We start from the raw sequence: 25,860 nt of genomic DNA, 5'->3' as shown, positions 1-25,860 counted from the left end.
CCTGACTGGCGGGGTCTGACTCCCGGGACCCGCCAATCAGCTGTTTTGAAGGGGCCGCAGCACTCGTACGAGAGCTGCTTCCCCTTCATTTCACTACTCGCTCACACTGTGAATCGCCGACACCGATTCACAATGTGACCGGAATGAAGGGGAGCAGCTCTCGTACGAGTGCTGCGGCCCCTTCAAAACAGCTGATTGGCGGGTCCCGGGAGTCGGACCCCGCCAGTCAGGGCAACTAATCTTACCTTCCTCTTCAGCCGCGGCAGAAGTTCTGTCCTCTCGATGTTGTGCGCGGTACATAGCGCTGTGACGTCAGGACCTCCGCTGCGATCCGGAACCAGGAAGGTAAGGTCAGTCTGTTACTATAGTAACAGGGGCACGCGGCCCGAGTTACTATAGTAACTTTTTATTGATGTGGTGCGTGGGGCTGTGGGCCCCCCTGGCTTCGGGGCCCGGTCGCAATTGCGACCCCTATAGCTACGCCAGTGTAGATATGAGATAGATAGATAGATAGATAGATAGATAGATAGATAGATAGATAGATAGATAGATAGATAGATAGATAGATAGATAGATAGATAGATAGATAGATAGATATGAGATAGATAGATAGATAGATAGATAGATAGATAGATAGATAGATAGATAGATAGATAGATAGATAGATAGAGAGAGAGAGAGAGAGAGAGAGAGAGAGAGAGAGAGAGATAGATAGATAGATAGATAGATAGATAGATAGATAGATAGATTGATAGATAGATAGATATGAGATAGATGGATAGATAGATAGATAGATAGATAGATAGATAGATAGATAGATAGATAGATAGATAGATAGATAGATAGATAGATAGATAGATAGATAGATAGATAGATAGATAGATAGATAGATACTTTGTCTGTTATGCTAAACTGTCAGCCCTGAGGTGTGACTGCTCAGCATGACAGACATACATACACACAGTGAAGGGGTTAAGAGCTGGATTACTAGTTGCTACTTACATCTGCTGTGGGGTCAGAGAGCAGCTCGTACTGCAGGGGAGCAGCAGACAAGCACACCATCTTCTTGCTGTAGCCATTCCTTTCCCTCTGAACAGGTCACGAGGAAGAGGGAAACAGCAAGAAGTGAGCTGATTGGGTGGACAGTACAGTGGGCGGGCCTGGGTCTCGTAAGATGAGTGGATTCATCTATCATTCATTTTCCACCCTCTTGTTCCCCCTCCACGCAATGACTCTCTGACAGCTGAGCTGCCACCAATGCTTTAAGCTACATTACTGGGTCTCTTTTGTACCACAGCAGGGACCCAGCAATGTAGAGCAATCATTGCAGCGCTAGTGTGGTGAGGGGGGCCTGCAGTTGCGACCGCTGCGACCCCTATAGCTACGCCACTGACTATGAGCCTCAAACATAAATTTTAATAAACTCTTTACAAATTGTAATGCTTTGAAGCATTGGAACAAGAAGACGCCATTGAGCAAACAGTGATGGTCAATGGACTCTTTCACACAGTGCAGATTTCATAAATATTTTGCATCTGTGTTTTGAAAATAAAACCAGGAGTGCATTAAAAACAAGAAAATTTAAATGTTTCCATTACACTATTTTCTTGATTAGGTTCCACTCCAGGTTTAGGCTTCACAATACGGATGCAAAATACTGATCAAATCTGCACTTTGCGAAAGTGGCCTAGAGACCTATTCACATCTGCGTCAATGTTTCAGTTTTTCTGCTCCATTAGAGGAAGCGCCGAAACTGTTGCATGACAGACACGATCAGCACACGGAACCCTATTATTTCAGAGAGTTTCATTGGTTTTCAGTGTCTGTGATTTTACCAGAAACAATAGTGCAGCATGCTGCACTATTGTTTCCATTTTTTGGGGCCAGATCTGTGATGGAGGCCCCTAATGGAGCCTCTAATGCAGATGTGACCAAGCCCAAAGTGTGGATACTCCGAAGTGCAGACATCTAAGAGAAACAACAGCTCAGCCATAAAGCCATAAGACAAACAAGGTTATAGAAATAAAAAAATAGTAAAATAGAAAATAATCCCACATTTAGTAAGCGGGTTACGGCAGTTATTGGTGCCCAAAAAATTAGCAAAATATGATGTGCATCAAAATGACATTCAAATTTGTAGCTTTTTTAGTCACTTGTCAAATTTAAATAGTGACTAGAAAAGTGGGCGTGGTCACAAAGGAGACGTAGTGTTTATCATATTTATTAAGAAAACAGTGAAAATTGTACTTTTTTGGGTGCAAATTCAGACATAATGTAGATTTGATTTCCTGTCTGTTGCAAATCACTCCAACTACTTTCTTCACTTAAACTAGTGTAAGATACACCAGTCTTAGTAAATGTGGGTCGTAGTTGTGTAAAAATGCTAACTAACAAATTTCAAACAAATTCAGCAACAGCACCCCAAAAGAAGCTTCATAAAATAGTTTTCCATAGATGAACAGATGCACACAAGTCTGAGTTCCCCATGGGGAATACCAGTATAGTAAAGAACTACTGCAAAGTTTGGTGGAGGAATAATGAGAAATAGTGGTCTGGCTTCTCAATATTAAATGGGGCTGTGAAGACAACACTTGTGATATTACACAGCCCGACCTGGCCCGAGTAAACGAACGTTGATCAACGAGGCAGCTGGTTTATCGGCGCTCGTTTGCTCCTTTCACAAGGAGCTATGTATGGGGACAAGCGGTCATTACTCCGATCGCTCGTCCCCACACATTTCTATAATGTCGGCAGCACCTCTCCGGGATATGTGCTGCTGACAACGATAACAGTTTCGGCATTTAAAACAATGCAATCAGCTGATGAACGAGCGTTTTCCCATTCATTGGCTGAATGTTGCCCCGTTTACACAGGACTATTATCGAGAACGAGCGTTCTGTGAACTCTCGTTTGCCAGATAATTGGCCGGTGTAAAAGGGCCTTTACTTGAAAGCCTCTTAAACAGAGTTTTAGGGTATGTTCACATGCAGAATCAAAAACGTCTCAAAATACGGAGCTGTTTTCTAGAGAAAACAGCTCCTTATTTTCAGACGTTTTTTTGTGCCACTCGCGATTTTCGCAGCGTTTTTTATGGCCGTTTTTGGAGCTTTTATTCAATAGAGTCTATGGAAAACGGCTCAAAAACGTCTCGAGAAGTGTCCTGCACTTTTTCGCGGCTGTTTTTTTACGCGTAAAAAACCGCTGCGAAAAACGCTCCGTTGAAACAGAATGCCGTTTTCCCATTGAAATCAATGGGCAGATGTTTGGAGGTGGTCTGCTTCCGATTTTTTCGTCCATTTTTCGGGCGTTTACAGCCCAAAAAACGGCCGAAAATAGGCCGTGTGAACATACCCTAAAACTTCAACAGGACATTAGAAAAGTAACAGCCCTCATTTATTGAATCTTTTCATTAGAATATATTGTAACATAATATGGATTATAATTAACTAAAAAACTGTGCATACTTTTTTAATATCTTTTTTAATCTAAATACAAAAATGAAATCCATTCGTGTCCTATCCTTCCGTTGAACTATTATGAACTAGGCTTTTTATTCTAAATATGCTGTAACATTTTTCTGTGGTTGCTGAGGCAAAATAATATTTTTGAAACTAAATGTGTAACACTAGATTTACTTCATATAAATCTCTGTGTCAATGTGACTTTACTCAGACATGCTTGGGAAACCCTGCCTCATGAACATTGCAGGAGATGTGAACTGTAATAAAATGAATGCAGAAAACGTGAGAACCTTGAACAAGTACCTCAGCTTTGAAAGTGGCCTTTAGTTTATTACTACGGCCTCCTGGGAAAGATTACAACCAGCGCTGCTGGTGGAGTTGTCACTGATGGAACCTTTTAAGCACATTAAAAATAAGCTGACATACAGTTATATGATAAGACATTTTAATAGGCTATAATGGCTAATTGACATTTGTTCGCTGATAAAAGATTTGCGTGACAATAATGGAGATGACACTTGAACCAAATAAATCATATTATAGGAACTGACACAGCAGTAAGTAGGTTTATGGAATATTCTATAGAGATCAATTCCATGCAATAAATCAACCAAACACAAAGATACCGGCTCTAAAATATATGCATACATTGAATATCGGAATCATTTTATATTTCATACTATATTTACCATACGGGTCAGTTCACTGAGTAAATACTGAGCGGAAAAAACGCTCAGAAATAGACCAGTGGTGCAGAATTTTATTCCGCAACATGTCAATTGTATTCGCGTAAACGCTGCTTATTTGTTGCAGGTTTTCCCCATTGAATTTAATGGGGAGGTAAAACCCACAACAAATAGCCACAAAAAACAAACAAACCCTCATACTTACACAGAAGTCTGTATTCCTGGGTGCAAGGGGGCTGCCAATAAGCCAGAACCAGATCATTTAAATACAGGGAAAGGCCAGTGAATTGAATCTTTGTCCCAGGTGAAGGGAAGCCTAGCTACAACTCTGCTCGCTCCCTTTAAAAAAATACAAAAATAAAAAATGCATCAGCTGCCAAGAGAAATGCTGGGAGGGGAGTGACGGGTTCTTTGAGCACATTTGTGGATTAGACAGGTAGTTGTCACTTTCTCAAACCATTTAAAAATTAGCCGAACAAACTAAATTACCGCCAACTTTAATACTACACTCTTTGAAGAATGGATAGAGTATTTTCACGTACTTGTCTTATTTCAGAAACCAGCCAGCTGTGTTCTAATTTATACCACAAGAAACCACAAATTCTGGATCCAGTAAAGCTGCCAGTGAAGTAATGAATAACATGATCGCTCTGCACTTCTCTGTAATTGAAAATTAGAGGGAATAACTAAAATGAATATCATCTTAGAAAAACACAGCAAGGTCTTCTTAAATCAGATGGTATTTAGCCAACTTCCATCACATCCAAAAAACAATGGAGTTAACGTTTATTTAATTATAGTAGATGGAGACGTAGAAATTGTTCATTTATGAGACCAACAACATATCCAGAACCCCTGGTGTATTACAAATATATTTTAAATACAGAACAAACTAGTAAAAATCTGATAAATCCCTTGCTTTAATATTGTTATGTAATAACTTTCATATAAGATGTAACATTTCCTTATTATGTGTGCATTGTTATCATGTTGAATGTGTTAGGGTATGATCACACGGATTATTTTCGGCCAAAAAATGGCCGAAGAATCCGAAGCAGAACGCCTCCAAACATCTGCCCATTGATTTAAATTGGAAAAACAGCGTTCTGTTCCGACGGGTCATTTTTTTATGCGGCCGTTTTGAAAAATGTTCGCGTACAAAAAACACCCGCGAACAAGAAGTGCATGTCACTTCTTGAGCCATTTTTGGAGTCGTTTTTCATTGACTCTATGGAAAAACAGCTCCAAAAACGGGCGTAAAAATCGCAGCGAAAAACACGAGTTGCTTAAAAGACGTCTGAAAATCAGGCGCTGTTTTCCCTTGAAAACAGCTCCGTATTTTCAGACATTTTTTGCTAAGCGTGTGAACATACCCTAATTCTATATCTCTTTTGTATACCTGTATGTTTAGAGATCTAATATTTATGCATCCACATACCTTACCCTTTTAAGCCCCATGCACACAACCGTATTTTTCATCCACAATTACAGACCGTGATTACGGACCCATTCATTTCTATGGGCTACGGACACCTTTCCGTATATTTATGGATGGGTGTCCGTACCGTAGAAATGATAGAACATGTCCTTTTTTTGTTTGTAATTACGGCACAGACTCCCCAAAGAATTCTATGGGCGCTTCCGTAATTATGGTTGGCTACGGATGTGCATCCTTAGCCATCAATAATTACTGAAGCATTGCTATGTGACGCCAGGGGATTACCCAAGATTTCTCCCTGTTTTTTTGCAGATCCTCAAATACGAATGAACTACGGCTACACTATGGTCCATATTTACGGATACCCTTCCGTATGTGCGGATGATTTCGGGATGACTATAAATTACTACGGATCCGTATTTACGGACAGTACTTATAGATGGATGAAAAATACAATCCTGTGCATGGGGCAAACGTAAGCTTGTAAAAAATATTTTAATAGTAAACTAATTAATAGTATATTATAGTATATAAATATTTTAATAGTAAATATTTTAATAGTACCACTAGGAAATGTGATATGTAACCTGTTTTGTGTTAAAGGAAATTATTCTGCTCCAGCACTGCCAGGATATTGTTGGAAAACTGTTTTGTTAGAACTCAGTGCCTTCATCTTGGAAATGTTCTGCAATTTGCTGACAAGTAAAGAAACTGAGTTGTTTTGTTCAACTTTAATTCAGTCTCCTGCCTCTCTTTTGCACTACACCATCAAAGGTACCCCACTTACCACCAGTCAAACATTTATATAGGGCATGCCCCAGGGGGGACAACTACCACCATCATCTAAGTGCAACACTCCTTATCACTGTATAAGCCCTAGGGGTGTGGGAGGTCTATTGGAGATGTGCCCTGCCATTGTGAACACCTTGACCAGACCATGTTAGTGGTCTACAACTGCCACTGCCCTGCCTGCCAAATGTCCCACTGGGTCACACACTGGGTTGTTGCAAATACTTTAATAATACAAAATATGTTATATGTAAACTCACATTCCCTTCATTTATTACTATTACTGTTATTTTTTTATTAAAAGGATTGGGAACTATTCACCGTGATAAATATGCAAGGCCTGCTCCAGGCTTTTGTGAGCGCTTGGGCGACACAGACTTAGTGGGCTCCTCTGAGGGGGACCTCCCGGCTGAAGTAAAACGTCAAAAAACGACAGTTTGTGCCTCATATAGAACATATGCCCTGTTTATGCCCCCATATAGAAGTTAGACCCCCTTCTGTAGATAGTGTCATAGTGCCCCCTGTAGAAAGTGCCACACAGCCTTCTGTAGGAAGTTCCACACAGCCCCCATCGAGGTAGTGCCACACAGCCCTCCTCCCAGGTAGTGCCACACAGCCATCCTCCCAGGTAGTGCCACATAGTCCCACTTCCAGGTAGTGTCAAACAGCCCCCCTCCCAAGTAGTGCCACACAGCCCCCTCCCAGGTAGTGCAACACAGCCCCCTCCCAGGTAGTGCCACACAGCCCCCCACCCTGATATTGCCACAAAGGCCCCCCTCCCTGTAGGTAGCGCCATATGAACAGTGACATCAGGGGCTCCCTCTAGGAGCAGAATCCTCAGCCAGAGCATCGGCAATGCTCTGTCTGGGTATTCCGCTTTAGCAGGAGCCCCTGATTTAATTGTCCATATATGGATAGTGACGTCAGGGGCTTCTCCAGGAGCGGAATCCCCGGCCAGAGCATCTGCAATGCTCTGGGGGGATTCCGCTCCTAGACAGGGGTTCCCTCTAGGAGAATTCTGGCCAGTGATTCCACTCCTGGAGGAGCCATAATGGCAGCGTTAGCTCCCGGCTGCCGGGTGGGCTCCCCAAAGGGTAGTGGGACCAGACACTCGCCCGGGTTCGCTGAGTGCTGACGCCGGCCCTGCACATAAGCAAGAATAGGAGACATAAAGAAATGTAAAAATACTTTTGCACCACTGTAGATTTGTCTGTCTTTGTGGTATACATTGAATACTACAATTGACACCATCTAGATTTACTGTTGAACTATAAAAGTTTAATGGCCAGATTTATTAAAACTGTCATTGTTGCCCAAATCAACAAATCAGAGATCAGCTTTCATTGTTGAAAACTTCTGTATAAAAATCAAAGTTGTGCTGTGATTGGTTGCTATGGACAACAAGCACAGTTTTATTGTTAGACAGTTTTGATAAATAAGGCCCTAAAAGTCTTCTGCATTTCCGTATGCCTCCAATTTCCTACGGATGCATACAGATTCCTTTTTATACAGAAACCAACAGAAAAAAAGCTACATCAGAATTTGTATTATGGAAGTAGATGAGAATAACCCCATAATAAGTCATCTTATGGAGGTGTCATACACATGTAGTATAGCTATTTATTGTATCTCAGACAGCGTGGGTATCTTGCAATGTCCAAATCAAATGTTTCCAAATTTACTTTGGTTTTACGTATGTTGTTGTTGTATTAGTCCAATCTGGTAATCAATCATTGTAAGACAATCTGTATCCTGTGACACATACCCAGAACGTATTTTGTGCAGATGACTAAAAATATGCTTTCCCTTTAATTTGAACTTGGCAAAGAAAAGGTTTTATTTTATAGTTTTATCTTTTAAGGTCATATTTTTTTTACACATGTACGCCTTTTACTTGTCAATGGTTTTAATTAAGAAAGTTAGACAACTTGTGATTCTTACCTCTTATTGTACTACAGATACAGCACTATTAGGGCATGGTCACACGTGGCGAATTTCTGCAGACACTGTCCGCATCAATGCCTCACATAATCTGCGTTGCAGATTTCGTTGTGCCTTTGTCTAAAAAGTGAAGTAAAATGCTGCGGATTAGTCGTTGCGGATTCAGGTGAAGAGTACATCCTGCGGTCTTTTAAAACATTCCATCTCAGTCTGGCTATAGACCTAGAAATACATAGGTCCAGCCAGAATGAAGAAATATCCTGTTTGTGAAAGCAATCCGCAACGCGCAACACACATAACATCTGCGGATTTCATTGCGTCATTTTCCAACTCCATTGAAGTCAATGGAGAAATCCTGCCACAAGTACGCATCAAGTCCGCAACAGCCAGTGTATGCTGCGGACACCAAATTCCGCACCGCAGCCTATGATCCGCAGCGGAGTTGTCAGCAACGTCTGCACGAAGATAACTAAAAAGGTGTGGAAACCAATTGACAGACTGTCTGCTGCGGTTTTCCAGTGCGGACTGTCCGCAGCGGAATTCCACAGCAATTCCGCCACGTGGGAACATGCATTTAGACAGTCCAAGACAACCTGTATCTATCAAAGTGTTAATACGCAATATGAAGAAATTTAGAGAGAGGATGGAAAAAGCGTAGGTCCAAATTGCCAAATATTATTAAAAAGATGTAGAGATAAAGGCACAAGATTCAATATAGGTTACAATATCAGAATGATCGGTTTACAGATGGGAGCAAGCACAAGGTTGCAACAGCGTTTGTCCAAAAATGGATTCTGGACACATATGGAAAATATTAATTTCTCCATATAGAATGCGCTTATAGGATGCCGACCAAAATATTGGTTCCTGGAAGTCGACTGACACCAATTTAAAAAAAATAAAATATATATATACATTTATATTTATAATGTGTATGTTGCGGCTCCGGGACTTATATAAAGATTTACATATATAGATGCTACCAAAAATATTAAATTTAATAGGCACTCGCAGCAAAGTAGTGGGTGCAGAGCAGCTAGAGATTAATCCACAGCTCAAAATACCATATCAGAAAACCATGGTGGAACTGAAACATTGCTTGGCTTTAAACATGGGGAGTGCTACAACTTTTTTGTCATATATATGTACATATACACTAGTTCTTCTCAATGAATTAGAATATCATCAAAAAGTTAATTTATTTCAGTAATTCAATTCAAAAAGTGAAACTCCTATATTATATAGATTCACTACACACAGAGTGATCTATTTCCAGCATTTTTTTTATTTTAATGTTGATGATTTTGGCTAACAGTTAATGAAAACCCAAAATTTAGTGTCTCTGAAAATAAGAATATTATATAAGCTCAATTTCAAAAATGATTTTTAATACCGAAATGTAGGCCTACTGAAAAGTATGTACAGTATATGCCCTCAATACTTGGTCTCCTTTTGCACGAATTACTGCATCAATGCGGCGTGGCACGGAGTGCTCTACAATTTCCTGGTAGACGGCTGCCTTGACTCTGGACTTCATATAACACAGTGGACCAACACCAGCAGATGACATGGCTCCCCAAACCATCACTGACTGTGAAAACTCCACACTGGACCGCAAGCAACTTGGATTGACGCCTCTCCACTCTTCCTCCAGACTCTGGGACCTGGATTTCCCAATGAAATGCAAAATTTACTTTCATCTGAAAACAGGACTTTGGACCACTGGGCAACAGTGTTGGTCCACTGTGTTATATCAAGTCCAGAGTCAACGCAGCATCTACCAGGACATTTTAGAGCACTTCATGCTTCCCTCTGCTGACAAGCTTTATGGAGATGCTGATTTCATTTTCCAGCAGGACTTGGCACCTGCCCACACTGCCAAAAGTACCAATACCTGGTTTAATAACCACAGTATCACTGCGCTTGATTGGCCAGCAAACTCACCTGACCAAAATCCCATAGAGTATCTATAGGGTATTGTAAAGAGGAAGATGAGAGACACCAAACCCAACAATGCAGACGAGCTGTAGGCCGCTATCAAAGCAACCTGGGCTTCCATAACACCTCAGCAGTGCCACGGGCTGATCGCCTCCATGCCACGCCGCATTGAAGCAGTAATTCATGCAAAAGGAGCCCCGACCAAGTATTGAGTGCATATACTGTGCATACTTTTCACTAGGCCAACATTTCAGTATTAAAAATCATTTTTGAAATTGGGCTTATATAATATTCTAATTTTCTGAGACACTAAATTCACCAGACATCAGAGATGTGGAGAGGCAGGGGTTAATAGTGATGAATCTGCTCTTCTTGCTCTGTACATAGAGGGGGGCGTGTCTAGAAGATCTTTGCAGATCAGTAACTGCATAGATTTCATGTGCTGTGTATACTAATGTCTGTGTTATTTACTCACTGAACAGTCAGATTTGACAGAATTCCGTGTGTAAGATGTGATTGTTCAGTGAGCAGATAACAGATATTCTTTACACACAGCACAGGACATGCTGCTTCTGCACTGCAAGGACCTTTGAAGCTCGGAGCTCAGTCTCCGGGCCTCTTCATACACTGGCAGCTGTTTGCCTTCAGGGGATAAAACGCAGCATAAGATTACAACACAGATTCTAAAATAAAAATTGTGTCTTATAGTCCAAAAAATACGGTATGTATATACACTACCGTTCAAAAGTTTAGGGTCACTTAGAATTTTCTTTATTTTTGAAAGAAAAGCACAGTTTTTTTCAATGAAGATAACATTAAATTAATCAGAAATATACTCTATACATTGTTAATGTGCTAAATGACTATTCTAGCTGCAGATGTTTGGTTTTTAATGCAATATCTACATAGGTGTATAGAGGCCCATTTCCAGCAACCATCACTCCAGTGTTCTAATGGTACATTGTGTTTGCTAACTGTGTTAGAAGGCTAATAGATGATTAGAAAACACTTGAAAACCCTTGTGCAATTATGTTAGCACCTCTGTAAACAGTTTTGCTGTTTAGAGGAGCTATAAAACTGACCTTCCTTTGAGCAAGTTGAGAATCTGGAGCATTACATTTGTGGGTTCGATTAAACTCTCAAAATGGCTAGAAAAAGAGAGCTTTCATGTGAAACTCGAGAGTCTATTTTTGTTCTTAGAAATGAAGGCTATTCCATGCGAGAAATTGCCAAGAAACTGAAGATTTCCTACAACGGTGTGTACTACTCCCTTCAGAAGACAGCACACACAGGCTCCAACCAGAGTAGAAAGAGAAGTGGTAGGCCCTGCTGCACAACTGAGCAACAAGACAAGTACATTAGAGTCTCTAGTTTGAGAAATAGATGCCTCACAGGTCTTCAACTGGCAGCTTCATTAAATAGTACTCACAAAACGCCAGTGTCAACGTCTACAGTGAAGAGGCGACTCCGGGATGCTGGCCTTCAGGGCAGAGTGGCAAAGAAAAAGCCATATCTGAGACTGGCTAATAAAAGGAAAATATTAATATGGGCAAAAGCACACAGACATTGGACAGAGGAAGATTGGAAAAAAGTGTTATGAACAGACGAATCGAAGTTTGAGGTGTTTGTATCACACAGAAGAACATTTGTGAGACGCAGAACAACTGAAAAGATGCTGGAAGAGTGCCTGACGCCATCTGTCAAGCATGGTGGAGGTAATGTGATGGCCTGGGGTTGCTTTGGTGCTGGTAAATTGGGAGATTTTTAAAAGGTAAAAGGGATTTTGAATAAGGAAGGCTATCACTCCATTTTGCAACGCCATGCCATACCCTGTGGACAGTTCTTGATTGGAGCCAATTTCATCCTACAATAGGACAATGACCCAAATCACACCTCCAAATTATGCAAGAACTATTTAGGGAAGAAGGAGGCAGCTGGTATTCTATCTGTAATGGGAGTTGTGATGACGGGGTAGAGAGACAGACAGGTGAGCCCTAATCTACCCGCGACTCAGTCCCTACCTACTTGCAACGACCCGTCCTAGGCAATGGGGTACAACTGGGCTTTAAGCGAAAATAGAGCCTACAACTCTCCCGAAAGGAGAAAAAAGTCTTCCGGTTGCCGGTCAGGCAACTTGAGGTGGGGTTCAAGAGGTGAGGTGGGGGGCACAATCAGGGTAGCATCATGCTGGTTGTCCCTCTGAGCCAGGGCTTGGACCTGTAGGGAAAGGCCCTGCATTTGCTGAGCCAGGGTCTAAAGGGGGTCCATAGTGGTGTCAGGGACCAGGGTAGACTAGGTATATGGGTCTGTGATTATGTGATGACGGGGTAGGGAGACAGACAGGTGAGCCCTAATCTACCCGCCACTCTGTCCCTGCCTGCTTGCAACGACCCATCCTAGGCGACGGGGTACAACTGGGCAACGGTCCCTACGCTCAGTAAGTGCACGACAGACAAACAGACAAGGGTACACAGAAGCTAGGGCAATGGGGCAGTTGCCCACGGAGACACTGTGAGCGACGAGAGTAGTGAACGAGCCGAGTCAAACCAGGAGTGAACGAGGTACAAAACGCAGAGCAGAAGAGTGGTCAGTAAAGCCAAGGTCAATAACAAGCCGAGGATCAGTAGTTCAAGCATAAGCAGCAGAGCCAGGAAACAAGCAGAGCAGAATCACAGGCAAAGGAGGAACAGGAAAGGCAGGTATAAATAGACAGTGGGCGGGAGCTAGCTCCGTATGGCCAGGCTGTGATAGGCTCTCCCACTCCTAAGCCTGCCATCCTGAGTGGTGGAAGATGGAGTCAGCCTCACAGACATAGGAGCAGGTGCAGACTGATTACCCACGGACGTCGACACAGAAGCTGTGCCTGGCAGATCCTTTACAGTACCCCCCCTTTTATGAGGGGCCATCGGACCCTTTCTAGGTGGACCTGGCTTATTGGGGAAACAAAGGTGGAACCTGAGCAATACCCCAGCGTGAACATCCCGGGCGGGTACCCAAGTCCTCTCCTCAGGCCCGTATCCTTTCCAATGGACCAGGTACTGGAGGGAGCCTTGGACCATCCTGCTGTCCACAATCTTGGCCACCTCGAATTCTACCCCCTCAGGGGTGAGAACAGGGACCGGAGGTTTCCTCGAGGGAGCCAAGGACGGGGAGCAGCGTTTCAGGAGGGAGGCATGAAACACGTCCTGTACTCGAAAACATGGGTGCAACTCCAGTCGGAAGGAGACAGCGTTAAGGACTTCAATGACCTTGTACGGCCCTATAATCCGGGGAGCAAACTTCTTGGACGGGACTTTAAGGCGCAAATTTTTTGAAGATAGCCACACCAGATCTCCGACCACAAACAAGGGGTTAGCAGAACGTCTTCTATCTGCCTGAGTCTTTTGTATGCTCTGGGATGCATCTAGGTTCTTCTGAACCTTGGCCCAGACTGTGCACAGTTCCCGATGAACGACCTCTACCTCGGGATTGTTGGAACTACCAGGTGAAACGGAAGAGAACCGTGGATTAAACCCAAAATTACAGAAAAAGGGGGAGACCCCTGACGAGTTACTGACCCGGTTATTAAGGGAAAATTCGGTGAGGGGAATGAATGAGACCCAATCATATTGACAGTCGGAGATAAAACACCTTAAATATTGTTCTAGAGACTGATTAGTCCTCTCAGTTTGGCCATTAGTTTCAGGATGGAAAGACGAGGAGAAGGACAGATCAATATCCAACTTCTTATAGAAGGCTCTCCAAAACAATGAAACAAATTGTACCCCTCTGTCAGAAACAAAATTGACAGGAACCCCATGGAGACACAGGATGTGTTTGACAAACAAGGTAGCTAACGTCTTAGCATTGGGTAGTTTCTTGAGGGGCACAAAGTGGCACATCTTACTGAAGTGGTCTACTACAACCCACACCACCAACTTGCCTTGAGATGGAGGCAAATCGGTGATAAAATCCATGGAGATATTGGTCCAAGGTCTCTGGGGAATGGGCAAAGAACATAGTAAGCCCGCTGGTCGGGACCTGGGAGTCTTGGACCTAGCACAAACTTCACAAGCGGCAACGTAGGCCTTAACGTCTTTAAGCAACCCAGGCCACCAGTAGTTTCTGGCAATGAGGTGTTTGGTACCCAGGATGCCTGGATTGCCAGATAGTGCAGAGTCATGATTTTCCCTAAGTACCCTTAGCCGGAATTGCAGGGGAACAAACAACTTGTTCTCAGGAAGGTTCCGGGAGCTGAACCTTGATCAGCCGCAATTTCGGAGACTAAATCAGAATCAATAGAGGAAATGATTATACCTGGAGGCAAAACACAAGCAGGATCTTCCTCCGAAGGAGGGCTGGCCATGAAGCTACACGACAGTGCATCAGCCTTAATATTTTTAGACCCAGCCCTATAGGTGACCAAAGAGTTGAATCTGGTAAAAAATAACGCCCATCGAGCTTATATCGGGTTTAGCCTCCGGGCAGATTCTAGGAAAACCAGATTCTTGTGGTCGGTAAGGACCGTTACCTGGTGCCTAGCCCCCTCCAGGAAGTGGTGCCACTCTTCAAATGCCCATTTAATGGCTAAGAGTTCGCGGTTGCCAATATCATAGTTACTCTCAGTGGGCGAAAACTTCCTGGAGAAGTAGGCACAGGGACGGAGATTGGTGAGGGACCTGGTACCCTGGGACAAGACAGCACCCATTCCCACCTCGGAGGCGTCAACCTCCACGATGAATGGCTCCATTTGGTTGGGCTGAACCAGCACTGGGGCCGAGATAAAGCACTTCTTAAGGACCTCAAAAGCCTGGACAGCCTCAGGAGGCCAGTGTAGGAGATCAGCACCTTTGCGAGTGAGATCCGTAAGAGGCTTAGCGATGACCGAGAAATTAGCAATAAACCTCCTGTAATAATTAGCGAATCCAGGAAGCACTGTAACGCCTTCAGGGAGGCAGGTTGGACCCATTCCGCCACAGCCTTGACCTTTGCGGGGTCGATGCGGAATTCATGAGGAGTGAGGATTTGACCCAAAAATGGTATCTCCTGCACCCCAAACATACATTTTTCGGGTTTAGCAAACAGTTTTTTTTCCCGAAGGGCCTGGAGCACCTTCCTGAAATGCTCAATGTGGGAGGACCAGTCCTTGGAAAACACAAGTATGTCACAAGAAATACCCCCAGGTAGTCTCTTAAAATCTTATTTATGAAATTCTAGAAGACCGCGGGAGCATTACACAACCCAAAGGGTATGACGAAGTATTCGAAATTACCTTCGGGCGTGTTAAACGCAGTCTTCCACTCATCCCCCTCTTTGATGCGGATAAGGTTAGAAGCCCCCCGAAAATCAAACTTAGAGAACCATTGGGCCCCCTGAACCTGATTGAAGAGATCAGGAATCAAAGGAAGGGGGTACTGGTTCCTTACAGTGACCTTATTCAAGTTCTGGTAGTCAATGCATGGCCTAAGACCACCATCCTTCTTCCCTATAAAGAAGAAGCCAGCACCTACCGGAGAAGTAGAGGGGTGAATGTAACCCTTGGCCAGGCATTCCTGGATATACTCTCTCATGGCTTCCCGTTCGGGACAAGAGAGATGAAATATCCTACCCTTAGGGAGCTTAGCTCCTGGTAACAAATCGATTGCGCAATAGTATTCTCTATGAGGAAGTAACACTTCGGAGGGCTCTTTAGAGAAAACATCAGCGAAGTCCTGAACAAACTCAGGTAGGGTGTTCACCTCCTCAGGGAGAGAAATAGAATTAACAGAAAAACATGACGTCATGCATTCATTACCCCATTTGGTAAGATCCCCAGTATTCCAGTTAATCGTGGGATTATGCAACTGCAACCAGGGAAGGCCTAAAACCAAATTGGACGATAATCCCTGCATCACCAGTACAGAGCACTACTCCAAATGCATGGAGCCAACAAGGAGATCAAAAACAGGGGTATGCTGCGTAAAATAACCATTAGCAAGAGGAGAGGAGTCGATACCCACTACCGGGACAGGTTTAGGCAAATCAATCAATGGCATAGCTAGAGACACAGCAATTTCCACAGACATAATATTAGCAGAAGACCCTGAATCCACGAAGGCACTGCCGGTAGCAGACCTACCACCAAAAGAGACCTGAAAGGGAAGCAAGACTTTATTAGGTTTCATATTTACGGGAAATACCTGTGCGCCCAAGCGACCTCCCCGATGGTCACTTAGGCGCGGATGTTTTCCGGCTGCTTAATCTTATGCCTAGGACAGTTGTTCACTTGATGCTTTTCATCCCCACAGTAGAAGCAGAGACCATTCTTCCTGCGGAACTCTCTACATTGTTGGGGGGATACGGAGGCCCCGAGTTGCATAGGTACATCCGAGTCTTCCGTGGAAGAACGAAGCAACGGAACCTTGGGAGGCATCATGGGGGAGTCAGAGGAGAAGGCACAAAAACGTTCAAGTTGTCGTTCCCTGAGACGTCGGTCAAGTCGTACCGCTAAAGCCATAACCTGATCTAGGGAGTCAGGAGAGGGATAGCTAACTAGCAGGTATTACAGGGCGTTCGAAAGATCCAATCTAAACTGGCACCTTAAGGCAGGGTCATTCCACTGAGAAGCTACACACCACTTCCTAAAGTCAGAACAATACTCCTCAACAGGTCAAAGGCAGTCTTGTCAGTCTCGTCATATATGAGCCCGAGAGCAGAAAAGAAAAGATCAACGGAGGAAAGTTCAGGGGCGTCAGGAGCCAAGGAGAAGGCCCATTCTTGGGGCCGGTCCTGGAGCCGGGACATAATTATACCCACCCGCTGGCTCTCAGAACCTGAGGAGTGGGGCTTTAAGTGAAAATAGAGCCTACAACTCTCCCGAAAGGAGAAAAAAGTCTTCCGGTTCCCTGAGAACCAGTCAGGCAACTTGAGGTGGGGTTCAAGAGGTGAGGTGGGGGGCACAATCAGGGTAGCATCATGCTGGTTGTCCCTCTGAGCCAGGGCTTGGACCTGTAGGGAGAGGCCCTGCATTTGCTGAGCCAGTGTCTCAAGGGGGTCCATAGTGGTGTCAGGGACCAGGGTAGACTAGGTATATGGGTCTGTGATTATGTGATGACGGGGTAGGGAGACAGACAGGTGAGCCCTAATCTACCCGCCACTCAGTCCCTGCCTACTTGCAACGACCCGTCCTAGGCGACGGGGTACAACTGGGCGCCGGTCCCTACGCTCAGTAAGTGCACGACAGACAAACAGACAAGGGTACACAGAAGCTAGGGGAATGGGGCAGTTGCCCACGGAGACACCGTGAGCAACGAGAGTAGTGAACGAGCCGAGTCAAACCAGGAGTGAACGAGGTACAAAACGCAGAACAGAAGAGTGGTCAGTAAAGCCAAGGTCAATAACAAGCCGAGGATCAGTAGTTCAAGCAGAAGCAGCAGAGCCAGGAAACAAGCATAGCAGAATCAAAGGCAAAGGAGGAACAGGAAAGGCAGGTATAAATAGACAGTGGGCGGGAGCTAGCTCCGTATGGCCAGGCTGTGATAGGCTCTCCCACTCCTAAGCCTGCCATCCTGAGTGGTGGAAGATGGAGTCAGTCTCACAGACATAGGAGCAGGTGCAGACTGATTACCCACGGACGTCGACACAGAAGCTGTGCCTGGCAGATCCTTTACAGGAGTGGCCAGCGCAGTCACCAGACCTCAACCCCATAGAGCTGTTGTGGGAGCAGCTTGACCGCATGGTACGCAAGAAGTACCCATCAAGCCAATCCAACTTGTGGGAGGGCCTTCTGGAAGCATGGGGTGAAATTTCTCCCGATTACCTCAGCAAATTAACAGCTAGAATGCCAAAGGTCTGCAATGCTGTAATTGCTGCAAATGGAGCATTCTTTGACGAAAGCAAAGTTTGAAGGAGAAAATTATTATTTCAAATAAAAATCATTATTTCTAACCTTGTCAATGTCTTGACTATATTTTCTAGTCATTTTGCAACTCATTTGATAAATATAAGTGTGAGTTTTCATGGAAAACACAAAATTGTCTGGGTAACCCAAAACTTTTGAACGGTAGTGTATATATATATATATATATATATATATATATATTTAAATAGCTTTTTATTTGATTGAGGAATAAAAACCTATCTTAAATAGTCTTAAGATCCTTCTACATGGCCTGATATGGGCCTTGAAAACAAGCGGCGATTGTTGAGACATCTCGTCGAACGGCACTTATTTGCTTCTTTCACAAGGAGTAATACATCGGTAATGTATGGGGACAAACAATCATTACGAATAGCGACTATTTTATGGACTGCATAAATGAGCCAATCAGCCAATGAACAAGCACATGCTCGTTCATCAGCTATACACTGCCCTGTTTGATTGCCTGATTATTGGCCCGTGTAAAAGGGTCTTCAAACAGGCATGAAACTACTCAGAACTAACTTTTCAAGTTTCCAAAAGATATTTATTTCTGGACTATGAAATGGAAATGAAAGAAAGAGCCTCATGTGGAGGTGAAGAAAAAAAAGTAGGGAAGCTGAGATCTGTAGCATCCATGACCGCGGATCGCCGGGATTATTCACCCCCTGGCGGCCACAGCCATGGATCTGTGAGCGCTGGCCTGCATCTCCTCCCCAGGAGACGCCAGAGCTCACTTCCGCTCCGGTCCGCTGTATCCCGTAAAGGGCCAGCGCGGGAATCATCATCAATTAGCCCATGATCACCCTGGACTATAAGAACTTTGCTCATTGAGCGTTGTTAGTATTACCATGTCAGTCTTGCAAATGGTCCCTTAGTGTTATCCTGTTCCCGTTGTTACCCGTGCGCTGCTACCTGTATCCTGTATCCCATGCTGTCTCCTTGTTCCTGAGCCTGTTAGTGTTTGGAGTCGTGTCCTGCTGCACCTGCTGTCGATCACCCACATCTGGCGCAACCTGCTGCACCTGCTGTCATCTGCCAGATCTGGCGCAACCTGCTGCACCCACCTTCATTCGTGCTAAAGCTTCTGCCACTGTCTGGACTATTCAGGTACCCTAGAGCGGGACTTTGTATTGATTGGGTGCTCTGTTGCTTGGCCAGCTGCCTCCCCGCTACAGACCGTGACAAGATCTAATACGCTCTCCTGTATTCATCAAGGTTGAGAGTGATCTACAAGGGACAATTAAATGAGTCATAAAATAACGCCTGGTAATGGTTCAATTTAATCTAATGTAGTATCGTTAAATTTGTTGAAAAAAAAATATTCTCTACTAATAGATTTAAAAGGAATGTTTTTACTTTTATTAATGTTGTGGAGTGGGGAGCGGGACGACAGTGAAAGGGCCTGATAATGAGGTGGCAAAACATGGTTATGTGTAGGGTTGACTTGAATAGGGGAAGCATATGGAGTGTCTTTTGTTTTTTTGTTATGCCTTGCTGTGTACTCAAATTATTTGATAATAAAGAGACACTAAAGCATATTTAACTAGGAGAAGGGTAGGGAAGAAATACCATTGATATATCTTCTCTTATTCCAGTGGTGCAAACATTTTGATACATAATAGTTTGAGTTTTAGGGGGTTGGAGACACTGGAGGGCATAGAGGGAAGCTATATATTAATTTATTGCATAGTTGAACATCTAGGATGCATTCTTGCCTCTGTATAGTTTCCCTCGGCATCATCATTAGAACCATTAATTAGGTTACACAGCTTTACAAAGGATGAACCGCAATGCCCACTTTTTATGAGGAATTTTAATAAAATAAATTGTTAAAAAATAATCCCCTCTAGGAGTCCTACCACTTTTTCCACCTTTCTCAAACACATAGAGGGTAATTTATCAACCTTTTTATGCATAAAAAAAATAAGTTGCAAAAGTCGCTATTTGTGGGGCAAATTGTGACTTTTGCCTCTTAACACTGCCCTTGCCACTTTTGTGAAAAGTCGTGTCTTTGAAAAAGTGGGCAACCCAACAAATTTATTATACTTTACACCAGAAAACTGGCGAAAATTATAGTGGAAATCTACGCCAGCTTCGTACTGGGCCCCTACCTTGCCCAGCCCTGACCAGACTACCCCACTCAACAGTTAAATACAAAAAAATATATACAAAAAAAGAAAAGAAAAAAGATCCAGAAATATATCAAGGCACTCTCAGGTAACTATAATTTATATAAAGTCAATTTTATTAATTTAAACCTCCGAATATTTTCAGGTACATAAATATATACATACAAAAAGTTTTAAAAGAAAATCTCCTGGCCAAAAGATGAAGGATGACATATAATCTAATACACCTTCAACATATTAATTAAATCGCTCATACAATACATTTGTTCTCCCTAAGTATAGGGACAGATAATAAGTTTGGAACAAACGCTAGGTTGTGTTCACACTTGCGTTTTTGAACAAAATAGATTTTATATGCTCAAGGTGGCCACCATGCCTATTCATAACAAGTGGAAATATTTTTATCTTTATAGACTCCTATATAATGGAATTCCAATCCTGGGAGAATACTCATCCCACAGTACATAAGCTGTCTTGACGGCGGGTCCTTATATTATTTAGCTCTTCCCTCCTATTGCATATAGCATTGGATTTTGGAGATAATAAGGAATAGGCAGTCTATTTAGTAGACGCAGGGTTTAGATATATCCCCCTCGATCCTCTTTATTCAAAAGGCAATCAATTTCCAAGGTGCATAAAAATAGGAATATGCCACCGGGTAGACCGATTATTTCAGGGTGTGATGGCCCGACTGATCACCTTGGGAAGTACATAGATGAGAAGTTAAAACCATTTGTTCGCACCTTGCCTTCTTTTGTTTTGGATACAGGAGACCTTCTAAATAAAATCGAGAATTTAATGCTTGATGATGATTTCATTTTGGTGGGATTAGATGTGGAGTCGTTGTATACATCGATTCCGCATGATATTGGCATGAGAGCTGCTGCGCACTTCCTGGAGAGGAGAGGAGGAGATTGGTCTCATCAAAATGAGTTTATTATAGAAATGTTGGAATTCATTTTGAATTATAACTGTTTTTCTTTTGATGGCAAGTATTATCGCCAGACACATGGAACGGCCATGGGATCCTCCTGCGCACCATCATATGCGTGTTTACATCTGGGATGGTGGGAGGAGTTTATTGTATATCCTCATCCCCTCTTTAGGAGGTGTGCATCTACCTGGCTTAGATATATGGATGATATCCTACTATGTTGGAAAGGATCTTTGAACTCTCTCAATGAATTTATTGGGGATCTCAATATTAATAATCTGAATATCCTCTTAACGTTCACACATAGTAGAAACACTATAAGTTTTCTCGACCTCAATATTTATAGGGATGGGAATAGACTTAAAACAACTACGTATCGAAAACCGACATCGGGCAATACTTTATTGGCAGCAAGTAGTCATCATCTGCCATCTCAAATTAGGGGGATCCCAATCAGTGAGTTCCTTCGAATTCGACGGAATTGTACTGATTTTGAAAACTTTAAAAATGAAGCTCAAGATCTCTCCTCCCGTTTTATAAATAGGGGGTACTCTAAGAAACTAATCAAAAAAGGATATAATAGAGCACTTAGACAAAATAGAGAGGAAATTATGAAAAGAGACAAGGGGGACAATGGTGATAACAGAGTCCGATTCATCTCCAGATATGGATCCCACTGGGACATATTGCGGAATCTTATGATAAAGAACTGGCCATATTTAACATTGGATAAAAGGATCAATTCAATAGTAGGAAACATCCCAAGTATGGTCCCCAAAAGGGCACCTACACTAAAGGATAAATTGGTCAGCTCTGAATTTAAGAGAAATACCCCAGAAAGGGACCTATGGCTACAAAAACGCCCAAAGGGAATGTTCAAGTGTGGTTCGTGTAGATGTTGTAAATATGTAACGAAATCAGATACTTTTTCCGATAGTGAACATAAAAAGGAATTTAAAGTTTACAATTTTATCAATTGCCGCTCAACGATGGTGGTATATTCTGTAACCTGTCCATGTGGGAAACAATATATCGGGAAAACGAAACGTGAGTTACATATACGCATAAGTGAACACATTTTTGATATTACCAAGGGGGAAATGAAGAATCCATTAGCAGCACATTTTAAGACACATCATGGACAGTCACCTATAGGTTTGAAATTTATGGGAATTTATCAATTATTTGAAGATAGAAGAGGGGGTGATCGGAACCGTATACTTCTACAAAAGGAAACTATGTGGATTTATACGCTAGGCACCCTAAACCCTAAGGGACTAAATAATGAAATAAAATTTAATATGTTCCTTTGAGTATTTAAAATGTTGTGAGCAGGTTGATTACTGCTGGGATGGCTGTTTACCAGCGTCCAGAGCGGTCTCCACTTGCCCCCTATCATTAAAAGTATAAAAATTTGAAAATAATAATTTAAAAATAAAAATATAAAAATTTAAATTAAACAGTTAAATTCTCATTCCCAATGGGGAATATGAATACTATAGGGTGCCAACACATGGTCCTATTGGTTCTCCCTATCTTTTTCCTATGGTCCCTTTGAATAAATGGTAATCCCAGTATATTTGAAATATTCCTATTCAAAGGCCGCAACTTTGGGATATGATGAAAAAAGGAAAAAAGGAAAAAAAATCTGTATTTGTATTTGTTTTCCCTACGGTTCCCTTAAACAAATGATAATCCGAGTAGATATTAATTGTTCCTATCTAAAGGCTCTAATTTTGAAATATGATGAAAATAAAAAATAATTAAAATTAATGAAAAAATTGTTTTTGAAATATGGAATATCTGTATAGGTGGTCCTACTTTGGTCTTTTGAAATTTATATTAAATGATCATGAAATAATCAGATTGCGCCATAATACAAATAATTCCTCCTCTCTATAAGTAGGCACCTGACATATCGATCAGAGAATATCTTATTGGTTCCATATAGAATGGAGATATAAATGAAAACTATGTACTAGATTGCGTTATTGAAAGAATTTTCTTTCTGATGGATTGGCGGTGGTTTAGCGGACTCTCGGGGTGGGTGGGGACACAGGTCATATTGCCCTTTGGCATGAGACGTACTTCCCTGCCCTCCCCGAGAGACTGTATGATCTGGTCAATACATGACGCTAAAAAAGGTGAGAAATTGGCTATATTATTAGAACGGATGCATTGGGGGAAGGGAAGAAATGTTTTCCGTTTTTCCATGATCCGGGAATAAATTATAATCTGGGACATTTCTTTTCTTTTAAAAAAAAGCATACTGTCCTATGCTATTCGTGTCTGACTAAACAGATTATCTGTACTGATTTTCGAGACATACCACTGATCCCCCATTACTATACTAATAAATTAAATATCATATAGATGTGGGTTAATGATAAAAGGAATTATCTATTTATTCATTTGTTCTGATTAAAATGCAAGGTAAAAATCTTTTCCTTTTTTGAATTGTAAATTACAAACAAATATATTGTGCAAAGATGACATAATTTAATCTATACACATCTGTTTTTATATATATATATGTGAAATAAAGCCTCTTTAAACTTGCAATTGAGGAACCAATGAATAACTGTTGGGACACTATAAATACAATGCCCTTGGCTACACTTGCTAAAACGGCTCTGAGGAAATCCCGTGTAGGGATGAAACGCGTCAGCTGACTTAATCAAGTTGGGCAGGTAGTGACGTCTATACCTGGCCCTGCGAATCCCTGACCAAACTTGGAGACATGATATAGAAGGAGACATCATGTGAATTGTAATTGCCGGCCTATGCTTTTGCCTTCCCGGACCTCGTACCGCCTTGTGCACGGTGTGGAATAAACGGGTATTCAAAAGAAAACCTAAAGCCATCTGACCTTGCGGTGGAGCTCTAAAGTGAGTTGATAAACAGAGGAATATATAACCTGGAATTTGCCTTTGGAAGACCTTTTTGTCCCACCTGTTAACAGATTGCTCCCGCACATGGATTACAGAGGCTCACCGGAACATTAGAGGTAAAAATACAAGCTATTTTATGAAATCTTGGAAATTGATTGCCTTTTGAATAAAGAGGATCGAGGGGGATATATCTAAACCCTGCGTCTACTAAATAGACTGCCTATTCCTTATTATCTCCAAAATCCAATGCTATATGCAATAGGAGGGAAGAGCTAAATAATATAAGGACCCGCCGTCAAGACAGCTTATGTACTGTGGGATGAGTATTCTCCCAGGATTGGAATTCCATTATATAGGAGTCTATAAAGATAAAAATATTTCCACTTGTTATGAATAGGCATGGTGGCCACCTTGAGCATATAAAATCTATTTTGTTCAAAAACGCAAGTGTGAACACAACCTAGCGTTTGTTCCAAACTTATTATCTGTCCCTATACTTAGGGAGAACAAATGTATTGTATGAGCGATTTAATTAATATGTTGAAGGTGTATTAGATTATATGTCATCCTTCATCTTTTGGCCAGGAGATTTTCTTTTAAAACTTTTTGTATGTATATATTTATGTACCTGAAAATATTCGGAGGTTTAAATTAATAAAATTGACTTTATATAAATTATAGTTACCTGAGAGTGCCTTGATATATTTCTGGATCTTTTTTCTTTTCTTTTTTTGTATATACTCTCTTCAGAAATGGCACCGTGCTATATGTATATTGCATTTTTGGGTATGATTTTTGGGTATGGTTTAGCCATAACCTTTTTCTTTTTTATACAAAAAAATATATATATATGCTCACCTCTTCACCCCTACAGGTACCCTCATCATTGCAGCGTAGCTCATACAACGTACTGATCACGGGCAGCATGAGGAGATTGTATGCGAGGAAGCACTGATGATGTTAAAGTGCTACATTGCATATATGGACCTGTTGCTGCTTGTGCGCTAGAATAATGAACAACTAGTGAGGTAAGTATTTGTTTTTTTTATTTTATGGATAATGTGGGGCAAATGGAGGAGGCACGGTCATGGTTTTTGCGCCTGGCCAAAAGATGTGACATTTATTAAGAGTGCTTCAAGCGCTGACTGTGATTTTAATCATAGCCATGGGGCTATGATTAAGAACACGGAAATGGCTTAAAACACATATGTGGCTATGTTATATGTTATATGATAAAATAAAAAAATACTTTTTTTGTACACACGGTGGGCTGGCTAATTCATTTATGGACTTTGGGTGTATTTACACGGTGTGGTTTTGCCTAGTTTTTGGCCACATGGCTGAAAATTGCACCAAAATAATACATGGGTTTTTGTCGCAATTTTGCAAATCGTCCTAAAAACGTATTCATTTCTTCGATGCAAAAATCGCAATTCAAAAAAAGTCTATACTCACCCAGATCTCCTACGTCCAGCCCGGTCTCCAGGGATAACGTTTCATTCCATGTGATTGCTGCAGCCAATCATAGGTTGCAACGGTTACATGGGATGAAACATCATCCCAACAGGCCAGGCTGAAGGATGACAGAGGAACGCGTCGCCACGACAATGGATAAGTATATCGATTATTTTATGTGCTGTTTTCCGCAGCAGACATTCTGGCCGAAAAAACAGTTTGGTGCAGTTTTTTGGCAAGAATTTTTGCACAGGGTAAGGCCGATTATATTTATTTCTATGGACAGGACTGATGCCCTAATGGTGTAGTGTGTGCATAC

The sequence above is a fragment of the Rhinoderma darwinii genome, chromosome 3 (assembly GCF_050947455.1).
Source record: "Rhinoderma darwinii isolate aRhiDar2 chromosome 3, aRhiDar2.hap1, whole genome shotgun sequence".
NCBI classification, from domain to species: Eukaryota; Metazoa; Chordata; class Amphibia; order Anura; family Rhinodermatidae; genus Rhinoderma; species Rhinoderma darwinii.
Note: the sequence above shows the minus strand (reverse complement) of the source record.